We start from the raw sequence: 14,308 nt of genomic DNA, 5'->3' as shown, positions 1-14,308 counted from the left end.
GTTGCATCGCTGATTTTCCCTGAGTGGCTTAAAGATTGGGGGCCTCATTTATGGCACTTTTGCGCCACTTGAAAGTCACTTTTTTGACGCTCCGTTGGCACAGTGTGCCACAGTATATTTACAAGGCCATGTAAAGCCACTTTACATGGGTTTCATGGCCTTGTAAATATATGCCCATTTCAAGCAGAACACAGCAGGAAAGGGGCGTTCAATGGGTGTTGCTGTGGGTGTTCCCACGCGACACCAATGGAATCCGAAGCATTCCCAGATTTACAATACATCGTAAACCTGGGAATACGTCAGAAGCTAACGCCACTCCAGGGGTGACATTAGGGAGCCACAACAAGGACAGATGTTTTCATTTATCCTAGTTTTTTCCTTTTTCTATGTGTGCTGCATCCTACAGTACACTTAGAAATAGGAAATCGCTTGAAATTATTGATTTTGTGCAGAAAAGTGACTCTTACTGCACGAATCAATCAGCCCTGCATCGCAGGCACCCTTGCACCATGCTGCAAGGATGCCTGTCTTGGCTTATGGAAGCCTATTGTGTGCCAGCGCAGGGGAAAGGGACAGTAATACACACCATCTCATCGATACGGTGCATTCCTACCCTTTTGTTTTGAGGCAGGGCAGTGCAGCACGATTCCTTGAGGCACTGCCCTTCGTCTAAACCTCTTAAATGAGGCCCTTGAGATTGTTATATTGATAATAGCAAACTGTGCAATAAATTGCAACCTATCACTTCGAGACCCAGGAAGCTCCAGGATCCTTTGCAGGGGTACTTGGCTATCAGAGAAGGATCGCCCTAAACAGAATAGACTATACCTAAAATCTTTAGCAAACTTGAACATCGAGTTATATAAAATGCTGCTTCCAGTCCCGCCTCTCTGTGGTGTGGTACCCACATGCTGAGAGAGGGACTCCGCCACAAAAGTAATAACCAATAGAAGACCATTGACAGAAAACCTTGCAAGATGGTGCCAGAGACACAAAACAACTACAAGCCTTTCTGAAGGACGAGCCGGCGATGGGCCAAAGGAGTTGGGGACAAGTTGAGTGATGCCAATATTGGGAAATGTGTTTGAGCAGCATCAAATTAAAGCTACACATGGAGACCTCAGACCCTCCTCATTGTACAGCACAGTGTCAGAAGGCCCCGGTTCACCCTTCATCCACTCTGATCACCCTGGGCAACGCAGGGTCTGAGTTCGGATTGGTGGTATGTACCATCCATCAGGGTGGCAGAGGACATTACACTTACCACCCCGATGGACTGAGGACTGCCATGTTTAGAGATCTCTACTGACCCACCCTTGAGCGCTGTACTTTCAGAGCAACTGCAGCCAAGTCAGTTCCCCTGAAGATTACACAAGTTTTGTGACGGAGCGCCCTGTCCACCAAACTCAAAGTCTTAAAAGTCTTTATTTGAAGTCTGAACAAAACCCCATGTCAGAGGCACTGAATATAAAGAACAAGGAAACACATGATGGCATAAACCCCTTGTTTCAGCGCTGAATGAGCCACAACAGTGAGAGGCAGAGACCCACCAATCAGTCATTTCTTTCACTTTGACTAGGGTAGGGGTTCACATTAGCAGGGAATAGCTAGTAAGTGTCTTTGCTACAGTTAATTACCTTAAGGTGCCAGGGTTATGGCGGGTGAACCATGAAAGTCAAAGAAGATGATTGTTGCTGGCGGGTGCAGTTCACCCACCTTAGGTGACTCAAGTTGCTGCTGTGGGGTGGTTGAGCCTCCTGGAAGGGGTGTGGTCTCTTCCTGACGCGCTGAAAAGCACCTGTGCAAACCTACGGCCTTGACGCCTGAAGCTTCTTCTGTGGGCTGGTTGAGTCAGCTGGACCCTCACCACACAAGGCGATTCCTTCCCCCAATGTGAAAAGCGCCAGGAGAGGTACTTGTAGTGTCTAATGTGAGGGGGATGTGGTCTCTTCCTAAAGTGCTAAAAATTGCCTGTGCAAACCTGCAGCGCGGGACGTGTGTGGGCCGCGCCCGCGCCTAGGATAGGCCAGTCCATCTCCCGTCAGTGCCAGGAAGAGGCAGGGCTGGGCCAACCTTCTAACATCCTTCACCAGAGGTACTGTCAGTTGCACTTTGTGCACGAAAACCTGCAAGGGTAGTTTTTATAGGTTAATTGACTTTAGGGATTTAGGCCAGAGCTTAATCAATGTATTCACTTTTGTGTATACCTCGCAAAACCTAGGTTGTAAGTGCTATTTGTATTCGGTTGTTAGCAAAACTGTTTTATTTACTGTGCTATATTGGATCACTGACAGAATATCGACAGTCAAAATATCGAGATGACAAAATATCGAGGTAAAAATATCGACCGCAAGAATATTGACTTCCTATCTTCAAACAGGTCAGTACAAAAATATTGACTCCAAAATATCGAGTGTAAAAAATATAGACTGCCAAAATATCGATTTTTTTAAATGTCTTAAAAGTAATTTAAAAATAATATAATATTAAATAAAATTAATTTCAACTTATTTAAAATACTTAAATAAAAACAAAATCAAGAAATAATTAATATAACTAAAAAAATTAATATTTTTAATACATATATATTTATATACATATTATTAACAAAACATATACAATATTTTTACCGTAGGATAGCGAGAGTGCAACAGGAGGGAAAACATTGGATAGCATAGGGGTAAAAATTACTATTCCAACTCCAGAGAGTGGAAAAGTAGGGAAAGCATTGGATAGCGTAGGGGTAAAAATTACTATTCCCACTCCAGCGAGTGCAACAGTAGGGAAAGCGTTGGATAGCGTAGGGGTAAAAATTACTATTCCCACTCCAGAGAGTGCAACAGTAGAGAAAGCGTTGGATAGCGTAGGGGTAAAAATTACTATTCCCACTCCAGAGAGTGCAACAGTAGGGAAAACATTGGATAGCGTAGGGGTAAAAATTACTATTCCCACTCCAGGGAGTGCAACAGTAGGGAAAGCGTTGGATAGCGTAGGGGTAAAAATTACTATTCCGACTCCAGAGAGTGCAACAGTCAAGAAAGCGTTGGATAGCGTAGGGATAACAATTACTATTCCCACTCCAGTGAGAGCAACAGTAGGGAAAGCTTTGGATAGCGTAGGGGTTAAAATTACTATTCCAACTCCAGAGAGTGCAACAGTAGGGAAAGCGTTGGATAGTGTAGGGGTAAAAATTACTATTCCCACTCCAGTGAGTGCAACAGTAGGGAAAGCGTTGGATAGCGTAGGGTAAAAAATACTATTCCTACTCCGAAAAGTGCAACAGTAGAGAAAGCGTTGGATAGCGTAGGGATAAAAATTACTATTCCCACTCCAGTGAGTGCAACAGTAGGGAAAGCTTTGGATAGTGTAGGGGTTAAAATTACTATTCCTACTCCAGAGAGTGCAACAGTAGGGAAAGCGTTGGATAGCGTAGGGGTAAAAATTACTATTGCCACTCCATGAGAGTGCAACAGTAGGGAAAACATTGGATAGCGCAGGGGTAAAAATTACTATTGCCACTCCATGAGAGTGCAACAGTAGGGAAAGCGTTGGATAGCGTAGGGGTTAAAAATACTATTCCTACTCCAGAGAGTGCAACAGTAGGGAAAGCGTTGGATAGCATAGGGGTTAAAATTACTATTCCTACTCCAGAGAGTGCAACAGAAGGGAAAGCGTTGGATAGCGTAGGGGTTAAAAATACTATTCCTACTCCAGAGAGTGCAACAGTAGGGAAAGCGTTGGATAGCGTAGGGGTTAAAAATTACTATTCCCACTCCAGTGAGTGCAACAGTAGGGAAAGCTTTGGATAGTGTAGGGGTTAAAATTACTATTCCTACTCCAGAGAGTGCAACAGTAGGGAAAGCGTTGGATAGCGTAGGGGTAAAAATTACTATTCCTACTCCAGAGAGTGCAACAGTAGGGAAAACATTGGATAGCGCAGGGGTAAAAATTACTATTGCCACTCCATGAGAGTGCAACAGTAGGGAAAGCGTTGGATAGCGTAGGGGTTAAAAATACTATTACAACTCCAGTGAGTGCAACAGTAGGGAAAGCTTTGGATAGCGTAGGCATAAAAATTACTATTCCCACTCCAGTGAGTGCAACAGTAGGGAAAGCGTTGGATAGCGTAGGGGTAAAAATTACTATTCCCACTCCGGTGAGTGCAACAGTAGGGAAAGCGCTGGATAGCGTAGGGGTAAAAATTACTATTACAACTCCAGAGAGTGCAACAGTAGGGAGAATGTTGGATAGCGTAGGGGTAAGAATTACTATTCCAACTCCAGTGAGTGCAATAGTATGGAAAGTGAATACTTCATATATAAATATAAATAACATAAATAGTAATACCAATTACAAATGAATTAAAATATTTTACAATTGTATAAAATATATTAAATAATCAATAAAAAATAAAAATTATTTAATAATAAAAATTACCTACTAATACTAATTATTTACCTATTAACAATAAATAATTTACTATTTAAAAATATTTTAAAAAATAAACTCAATACATTTTTTACAAAAATGTAATTAATTACAATTACATTACTTCCCAAGCTATTCCCCTATAAACACACAACCCGCTACAGAAAAAAATTACTACAATTAACATATTTATCAATTAATCAATTACATTTAATTACCAATTATATTTTTATTAATTACCAATTAATATTTAATTAACAATTAATTCTAAATAAATACCAATAAATTAAATAACATATTTAATTAATTATAATTAAATTACTCCCCCCCTATTCCCCTATAAGCCCACAACCCGCTACAGAAAATAAATTAATAAAATTAACATATTTATCAATTAATCAATTAAAATTAATTATCAATTATATTTTAATTCATTACCAATCTATAATTAATTAACAAATAATTCTAAATAAATACCAATAAATAAAATTACACATTTATTTAATTATAATTAAATTACTTCCCACCCTATTCCCCTATAAACCCACAACCCTCTACAGAAAATAAATTGCTAAAAATAAAATATCAATTATTCAATTAAAATTAATTACCAATTATATTTCAATTAATTACCAATTAATAATTATTTAACTATTAATTCTAATTAAATACCAATAAATAAAATAACATATTTAATTATTTATAATTAAATTACTTCCCACCCTATTCCCCTATGAACCCACAACCCGCTACCGAATTATATTACACAAAAATGAAACATTAATACTAACTTACCTTAAATTCGAAATTTTTGTTGTCTATATTCTGTCTAGTCGATATTATGTCCATTCTATATTTTTGATTCAATATTATTGCTATTCTATTCGATATAAAAATTTTCTAGTCAATATTTTTGTAGTCTATATTATATCTAGTCGATATTATGTCTATTCTATATTTTTTACTCGATATTAGGTCTAGTCGAAATTAAAAACTCGATATTTGGACTATTTACTGCTATATTCTCTGAATAGTGATCAGCTATTGTTCCAACACAAGAAAAATCATTAAGCTACCTTCTGTATGAAGTTATGGGTAAAAGAGAAGTGGGAAGGTTGGGAGTGGTTTAGGAAAGACAAAGAAATCTAAAAAAGACAATAAAACTGCAGCAGATAACTATGTTTGTAATTGGTCAGATTGATGACCTGCTGGTCAAGTGTATAGAATTACTAACCCCTGACCAAACACAGCCTCCGGCAGTCTTTACAAACCATTGCATTCTCTGGGTTCTCCAGATTAGACCAACAAATAAAAGCATCCCTAGTATGTTTATGAAATCCAAAGTCCAGCTCTAGACTGGACTGCCCAACGAGGATGTAAATAAACCCTTAGTTTCATTACTTTCTTCACCATCCAAGCCGCCCATGCCGATGTTCTTCTCTAAAGTAACCGTTTTTTACCATTGCTCGAACAAACAGATCAGTTGGTATTGCCTGCTTCTGCCAATTACTGTTCCCCAATGGCTGCAGAAGGCGTTCCTACCCCAAATAAAGTGATTGTATTCCATTGATCTGCTAGGAATTGAAGGCTGAAATGGCGGAGCTTAAAAATATTATTCAGCAGCTGACAACTATAATTAAGCACCCACAGTTGACCAAAAATTTTAATTTAATTACTTTTGTATCTGAAGAAGTGCTGTCATCAAAGGTAAACAAGGAGCCAGAGATGTAGTTAAGTAGATTTATTAGTTCATGTAAGATGGTACAGGGTGCCCCACCGGGAGCAGCATCCTGCTGCTCAGCCCCACTCAATCTAACTGATCACTTATTCAAAGAATGCACACACACCAAACATTCTATGACATCACACTCATGCAGGCTGAGCAGCCAGGACTAGGAAGCATAGGATATAACAATTACAACTAACCCTGGGCGGAGAACTCCGCTCCGCCAGGGGAGTTATGCGCACTCCGTGCTCTGTTGAGAACGCGGAGTTCAGACAAAACTCCGACTCCGTGGCTGAGAGAAGTTAGCCAACCCCTCCACCCTGCCTAAGTTAATTGTTTAAAAAAAGGCACTTACCTGCTGGGGTTTCTCCAGGCTGCCTCCTCCTCGCCATGGTCTCTCTCTCCTCCTCGCCGTCCTCGCTAATAGAAATGTACAACGTAGGGGTTTCCGTGGACGAGGACGGCGAGGATGAGGAGGAGAGAGACACCATGGAGAGGAGGAGGCAGCCTGGAGACGCCCCAGCAGGCAAGTGCCTTTTTTAAACATAATTAAATTATGGAGGTTGGTGGCGGGGAGCGAAGTGGAGGGGAGCAGGGTGGAGCAGAGTTCCACAAAGGTTTTTTCCAACTTCGTGAAACTCCGCGTAGCCCGGGCTTAATTACGACCACCCCACATGTTGCTATAGAGCCATCAGCTGGTATGCCTAAAGTTCAGCAATTTAAATCCATTCTGAACACTATTCATACCTGTGCTGTGATGGGCACTGGCCAAGGTGCAACAGGGAATGTGACTTGTTCCCTGTCCAGTTTTGCCCGTGTATCTAAACTTAACCCGAAGAACTTCGCAAAATACAATCCAACTAGAGAGCCTCCCCGTGTGCACAACTACCATTGGCGATGGGGGCATAAGACAGTGAAACCAAAACCATAGTACTCCTGTATATCGGAGGTATAATGCCTCTAAGAATAGAATTGCAATGTTTAATGTTTCAAAACTCTCCAATGGTAGGCATGAGTCTGAGGACTCTCTTATCAACAAGGTAACACATTGGATAAGGCATCTTAGGGGTTGTCGTTCAGTTATCCGTGAAGACATCCTCAATGCCCGGAGGAGTCCAACATTTAATTCACTTTACGATAAGATTGAGCTGACACTGAAAGATGGGAGATTAGGGCATAATTTGGTGGCCCTTGATGCTAGGCACAGCCCACATAAAACTTCAAGTATATGGTTTAAATATTCTAGGACTGGTACTGATTTGTTTTCTGTAGCCAAACTTAGTATGGGCAGGTTATCATCATCGACCAACGTTGATTGGCTTGGGGCATCCTCCAAACCTGTATCCCATTTAATTCATTTAACCTCGGAGGACTTTCCTTAACTGAGCAGGATTGGGTTTGATAGGGCTCCAATTTCTCAAACTCGATTTGGCAGTAAGGATGCTGCATCCATAATATGTAATTTTCCTGGAATGCTCAATCCAAATTCCAATCGTGTAGTTGGTTATGCTGTTTCATCTAGCGAGAATATCTCCCATTCAGAAGACATTCCTGGCCTTGAGCGCCTCTCCCATATAGGGCAAACCCCAGGTAGAACGTGTGAATCCATAATGTCTCTTTCACCGAAAAGGCTCGAGGATGTTGTAGCTACTATTCTTCAAAATATAAATAATTTTAAACTTGGGCAAAACAAAGTTGAATCTAATGGTGTGGCTAACATCAAGCCTAAGGTAAGGGCTTACACATCCAATGGTGTGATAGACCCAGATGCCAACTCTAGCCCGTCTATTATTTCCTGGAATCTGACAGGGATATATTCTAAACTTGCTGATCCAGGGTGGTTTACTTTAATTGGTCAAAATTATATTTGTATTTTCCAGGAGACTTGAGCTATGGACAGGGTATTTATAAATGGTTTATGCCACCTATAGTATTGGAGCACAGGCTCCAAGAAATTGAGGGAGGGCAAGTAAAGGCTTAGCAAGTTTTCTAAAACAAAACCTGTATTGCCTGTACCCATAAACAGCTGCTGATTCCATCCCTTGATTTAATGGGGATACAGATTGCTTTCTCTCTGGTGCTAGCCTTGACTATTTTCAATGCTCGGTCTGCCTCCTCAGGGACTAATTCACCAATACTGGCCTTGTTAGACGATCTGATTGGAAACCACTAGCTCCACAACAAAGTGATGGTGGCTGGGGATTTTAATACCACATTTGAACCATCCCATTTGCTCAATATTCTGACTTAAGGATGGAGACAAATGCTGGGGAACCCTAACTTACCACATAAAGTACAATGCCACCGTAACACAAATGTCGCTCTCTTACCTTAAGGGCCTGCAAGGGTAAGACTTACATGGCCTGGGTGTAGTTTGCGGAGGTTTGCTACGTGAAACTCCAGAAGTTACAAAAAAACGGCGAAGTTCCGTGAGTGGTGGAGTTTGGGACGGTATTCCTGATGTTCAGGTAGAAATTTGCATTCGCAAGAGGAGAAAAAACTTTGCTGCACATCGCGAAGCAACGTTTTCTGCACTCTGCGAGCTCAGCGGAGTGCAGAAAACTCCGCAAACTCCACGAACGGAGCGAAGTTCACCTCCCAGGCCCTACTTACATCTTGGTGGATGCTAGGATATGGCAACTGGTGAGCGATATGAGGATCCCTGCCTGGTCAGATAGTGACTATAATCCTTTGCTTTTAAAAATGGAAGGTACTCCCCTTAAAAGGGATTCCACCAGATGTCGCTCAACACATCTGGCCTAAGATCATGGAGAATGATAAACAAGTAAAGATTTTTGAACTATTCCATTATTTTACTAACATTGATAATGATATTCCATCTTCTGAGCTTATTCTAACAGCCCATTGAAGTTTTTTTGAGGCACCGAAAGACATATCTCTAACTAAATCTACTGGAAAGACATTTGTAGAGGGGAAGGAAAATGCCTGGTTTAACCATGAGGGCAAACAGGCAAAACATGAGCTGAGGCTGGCTACTCGAGAGGGCCATCGCTCAGCTGTGGTACAAGCATGAAATAGCCATAAATCAGCTCTTGCCAAAGCCAAGCAGGAATCGGCTGATACAAATTGGCAGGACTTGCTGGCCGCAACCAGATGCAATGATAATCACTCATTTTGGCATAGTATAGCCCATGGGAGCCTGGATGGCGTCACTGCACCAACATACTTTATCCAACCTGAGAAGTGGGAAGACCACTTTAATATGCTTTATGACAAAGGAGAAGCTACCTGTTTTGAGGATAGTACTTGTAATCCAATTTATTGTCATCCTACTGAGATAGCAAGTGGTGGAAACAATGAAGGGCCATTTTTTAGTTTGGGTGATACCCGTAAGGCAAAAGACAGGTTAAAGACAGCAGAAGCCCCCGGGACTGATTGCATACCTGGTGACCTATACAAGTCTGAGCTTCTTGTTTGGGCCCCATATTTTCAATCTCTTGTCCAATGCAATAGCTGACAGGGGAGAAATACCAGAACCCTGGAGATGGATGGAGATAATAACCATACAAATTACAGACCCATCAGTTTAATAGACAATTTGAAAAACAACTTTGCCAGGCAAGTTCTGGATAAACTGTTGTAATGGCTGAAGGAAAGTGAGATTTTGCCACCCTTCCAAGCCGGCTTTAGACTAAAACTAATACATGCGACCAGGTGTACTACTAAATTAACATAAATTATATGTATCCTTTGTAGATCTTAGAGCTGCTTTCGACCTTCACTCTGGAAAGCTTTAATTGGGATGGGAGCCGCTGTAAATTAGGTAAAACTACTTGTAAAGTTGTACCAGGGAAACTGTGCACAGGTTAGGTGGGGAAAACAGGGCGACTAACTACTAAAAGTTTAATTCGGCATGGGGTGCGCCAAAGGTGCGTACTCGCACCCACAATATTCTCCCTGTATGTAATCGGAATAGTTAATGACCTGAGGGAGTGTGCGAATGATTCTCCAATGCTCAATGGCAAGAAAACACCAATATTTCACTTTGCAGATGATTCCCTATTAATTCCCAGAACCCCCAGAACTTGATGGATACATTTTTGACCTTCTGTGTAGCTCACGGCCGGGAACTAAATGTGGAGAAAACCAAGTTCATGGTTTTTGGAAAGAGAAAGGACAGGCCAAGAGCCATGACACTTTGGACTATCTCTGGGTCAGGTTGACTGACACATTAGGCTGGGATCCATAACTAGATAAAAACCACCTGACCCTTTGCCATAAATCTATATCTAATAAATTTGTTTCCACAAACAGACCCCGACTCGGTCAATAACCCCTGCACTGGAGTTCTATCAGATAAAAGCTTAGAACGCAGCACTATATGGAGCGGAGAAATGGGGCTATGTAGATGTACATAAGCTGGTGGTATGCAAGAATGTATAAGTCGGATCCCTTGTACTTGTTCCAACTTGTACTCCATTGAGCCCATTTTAATTTGATCTTGGGATGGGGAGAATTGGGGACGTGACCGCAATAAAACCCTTGATGTATTGGCTGCATTTTTGGAACACACCAGAGTTAATAGAATAGTGTGATTCCCTAAGCGAAGTTCTAAATATGAGTCTCGCCAAACAGATCCCTTGGCTACTCCATGTTGCAACTTGGTGCAGATATCTGGGATTGTCTAATTTTTGGGACTGCCCCGAACGGATTAACAAATCCGACATAGCCACTGTAAAAATCAAGTATTGGGCTCAATACTGTCCTCATTTTTGGAGACCTATAATCTTCTTCATCAGACTCAGACAGGCTTCCGCCCACTAAAGGGTACAGAGACAGCCTTGCTCTCAGTAGTGGAAGAATCTAGAAAAATAGTAGACCCGGTGGCAGCACAGTGGTCCTGCTTCTTGACCTCAGCGCGGTGTTCGATACCGTAAATCACCGGATCCTAATCCATAGGCTTAGCAAATTAGGTATTACTGGAACTGCCCTGGCTTGACTCCACTCTTTCCTAGATAATAAATATTTCCAAGTTTTTGAAAATGAGATGACGTCCAAAAGAACTCCCCTTCGCTGTGGAGTGCCTCAGGGATCATCCTTGAGCCCTACTTTATTTAAAGTGTACACATGCACCCTCGCAGAGGCAGCTCTCGCCTTTGGAATGCATATAGTCACCTACCCAGGTCATATGCAACTGGAGATTGGGCTCAACAGATCGGAGAACTCCTCCCTCCGTCTGCGTTCATGCCTGGAAAAGATTGCGACTTGGATGAACGACTCTTTTCTCAAATTAAACGGGGAAAAGAGTGAAATTATGATTCTGGGTAATTGCGCTCCACTTGAACTGAAAGAAATATGGCCTGCCTCTTAGCCCCTACTCCCAAGACCCAGCTAAAGAGTCTAGGTGTTTGGATCGACCAAGACCTTACATTTAAAATCCAGGCACGAAAACGGCCGCTTCGTGCTATGGTGTCCTGTAAATGATTCGGAAAATCCTTCCTCTCCTGCCATTTCAGGCCACGAAAATGATGGTCCAAGCACTTGTCCTGTCCCGGCTGGACTATGTGAACGCGCTCTATTTAGGGGCCCCTGCTGCCACCCTTACGAAATTACAAACCATCCAGAATAGGGCCGCAAGACTTCTACTGGGCACTCCCAAACATCAGTCAGCCAAACCTGCTCTGAAATCTCTGCATTGGCTTCCAGTCCAAGAGAGAGTTAAGTTCAAATCCCAATGTATCGCCCATAAATCTCTTTCCAAAACGTATCCACCCATTCTTCACAATATTATTCAGCCCTATGAGCCCAACAGAAGTCTTCGATTCAAAACCCTGAACCTGGCCACTGTTCCCAGGATTAGGAAGGCAAGAAGTGGAGGTCGACAGTTCTCGCTTAATGTCGCCAAACTTTGGAACTCCCTTCCCCATCATCTGCGAGCAGAACCTAATCATCTCTCCTTTTGCAGATCTCTAAAAACACTATTGTTTCCTTAATCCGGCTCAACATCTTATTGTGGCTACTGTAAGAGCTGGGATACCTTCGGGTAGCCATGCACTAAATAAATGTTATTTAATTTAAATTACATGGCTGAACGCTATGCTTTTAGTACGACTGCCAGGCGATTAACCACTAAGTTGTTAAGTTTTAAGTCTTATCCTAAGTTTGAGCCCTTTCTTCATTCGATTACACCTTCATTGGCAAAAAGGCTCTATCTGAGATTTCACCTGGGCTGTTACCCCTAAGGTCTTTTAACATCTGGTCACCGAATCAGACGCAATCATCTGCCCAGCTTGTGGCCAGGCCACAAAAACTGTTGAGCACCATCTCTTTGTTGTACTGAATATCGCTTTCTTCGAAGAAAGTGGATTCGACCTGTTTGCCACAATATGGAAATTAGACACTAGGCATACACATTCCATTAGGCACTGAACATTTTAATTACACTAGAGGATGTTATGAATTGATTGCACATTTAAATTGTTTTTATGGAAGTTTTTAATGTCTTTTTATGTTTGAGAAATGGGAAAGAATACTTTTTATTGATTGTTATTTATTGATTGTTCATACGTTGATGGTTTCTATTAAACCGAATAAAGTTTATGAAACCGGCTGTGGATGGCTGTACAGGTACCAGATTGCCACCCAGTGGTACCACAGAGTACTTGAAGGTGGCAGAACCAGCATCGCCCTCATAAGTGTGTTGTGTCATCTGAAAGTGAAATTAATTGATGCAAGTACCAAAATATTTCATCTCAGCTGGGAGCAGAGCAAATGGATGGACACAGTGTGTCTCATTCATCACAAGGGTTTAGTGCATTTCAACAACATTCTGACCCGATCCAAGCTTTGCTCTTTATTACACTCTGTGTTTCTCCCGGTACCAAAGTTTCTGTAACTGCCAAAAATAGGGGCTGCTTGCAAATAGGTTAAATAGTGATATGAAGAAATGTGTGAATAGCAAGTTTATACAGAAAGTCTAACTTAGACCAAAAATCTAACTTTGCTACGTTTTGGTATTCGCAAAGGTTTGTTACTATTTGTACGTTTCAATCATCAATCAATCAATCAGGGTATTGTAAGCGCACTACTCACCTGTGAGGGTCCCAAGGCGCTGAGGGGTGGGGGGCAGATCTGTTTAGCCGAAGAGCCCGGTCTTGAGAGTCCTCCTGAAGGTGCTCAGGGAGGGGACGCGTCTGATGTTCACCGGAACTCATTCCAGGTCTTCGCTGCAATGTGAGAGAAGTATCTTCTGCCTGCCCTGGCTCTGTGGATGCACAGGGTTTCAGGAGGATCGGAGGTTTCTTTTTGGTACGTGGAAGTTTATTCTGTCTTTTAAGTGTTTGGGTCCGGTGTTGTGTAGGCATTTGTAGGCATGGGTGAAGATTTTGAAGGTGAATCTTTTCTCTACGGGGAGCCAGTGGAGGCTTCGTAGATGTTGGCTGATGTGTTCGTGCTGGGGATGCCCAGGACGAGTCTGATGGCGGTATTCTGTATTTTCTGGAGTTTGCAGAGTAGGGATTTGTTTATGCTTGCATATAGGTTGTTTATGCCTGGAGCTTTCCTGAAGACACTCAACGATGCCATTGCTTCCCATGTTCTCCGCTTCCCCAAGTTCTTACTCCTGGGCGATTTTAATATTCATCCAGATACACCAGAAGCACTGGATTCCAGGGCTCTGAGGGATCTATTTGACCTAACGCAGCTGACTCAGTGGATTAAGCTGCCGTCGCATACAGGGAACCATCTGATCGACCTGGTTTGCTCTAATTTTGATGTTTCTGTCATGGATCCAATAAGAGTTACATGGTCTGATCACTTCTTGATTAGGTTCTCGTGGGCATGGGGAAGCCTTTTTCTATCTCAACTTTGCCCCATGGCCCACCCTTCCGGAAAATCAACATTCCGGCGCTCTCTGAGGATCTGTTACATACGCACTCGGGGGGAGGGGGGTGGATTGCTTTGATGCCTGGATTAGTCAGGGGGTTGGCTCTTCTTCCAAACCCCCTGCTCATAGACATCAGTGATCCTCTCCTTCTAACCCCTGGTTTTTGGCGACTTTGAAGGAGTTGAAAAAGGGTTGTAAAAAATTGGAATGCTGTTGGCGTGTGGTGCATTGTCCTGCTGCTAAATCTGCACTTCTCTCAACCCAGAGACTATTATGCATCTATTAGGAAAGCTAAAAGCAATTTTTAT

The 14,308-nt window shown here is 42.1% G+C and overlaps 1 protein-coding gene across 1 annotated transcript in view; it reads left to right on the top strand.

Annotated features, from left to right (window-relative positions):
- Positions 1–14,308, top strand: part of LOC147709998 (uncharacterized) — a 67,154-nt gene that overhangs the window by 27,424 nt on the left and 25,422 nt on the right. The gene's annotated exons all lie outside the window — the stretch shown is intronic.

This window comes from Lissotriton vulgaris, chromosome 5 (genome assembly GCF_964263255.1).
Source record: "Lissotriton vulgaris chromosome 5, aLisVul1.2, whole genome shotgun sequence".
NCBI lineage: Eukaryota > Metazoa > Chordata > Amphibia > Caudata > Salamandridae > Lissotriton > Lissotriton vulgaris.
Note: the sequence above shows the minus strand (reverse complement) of the source record. Positions and strands in the feature narration are given on the sequence as shown.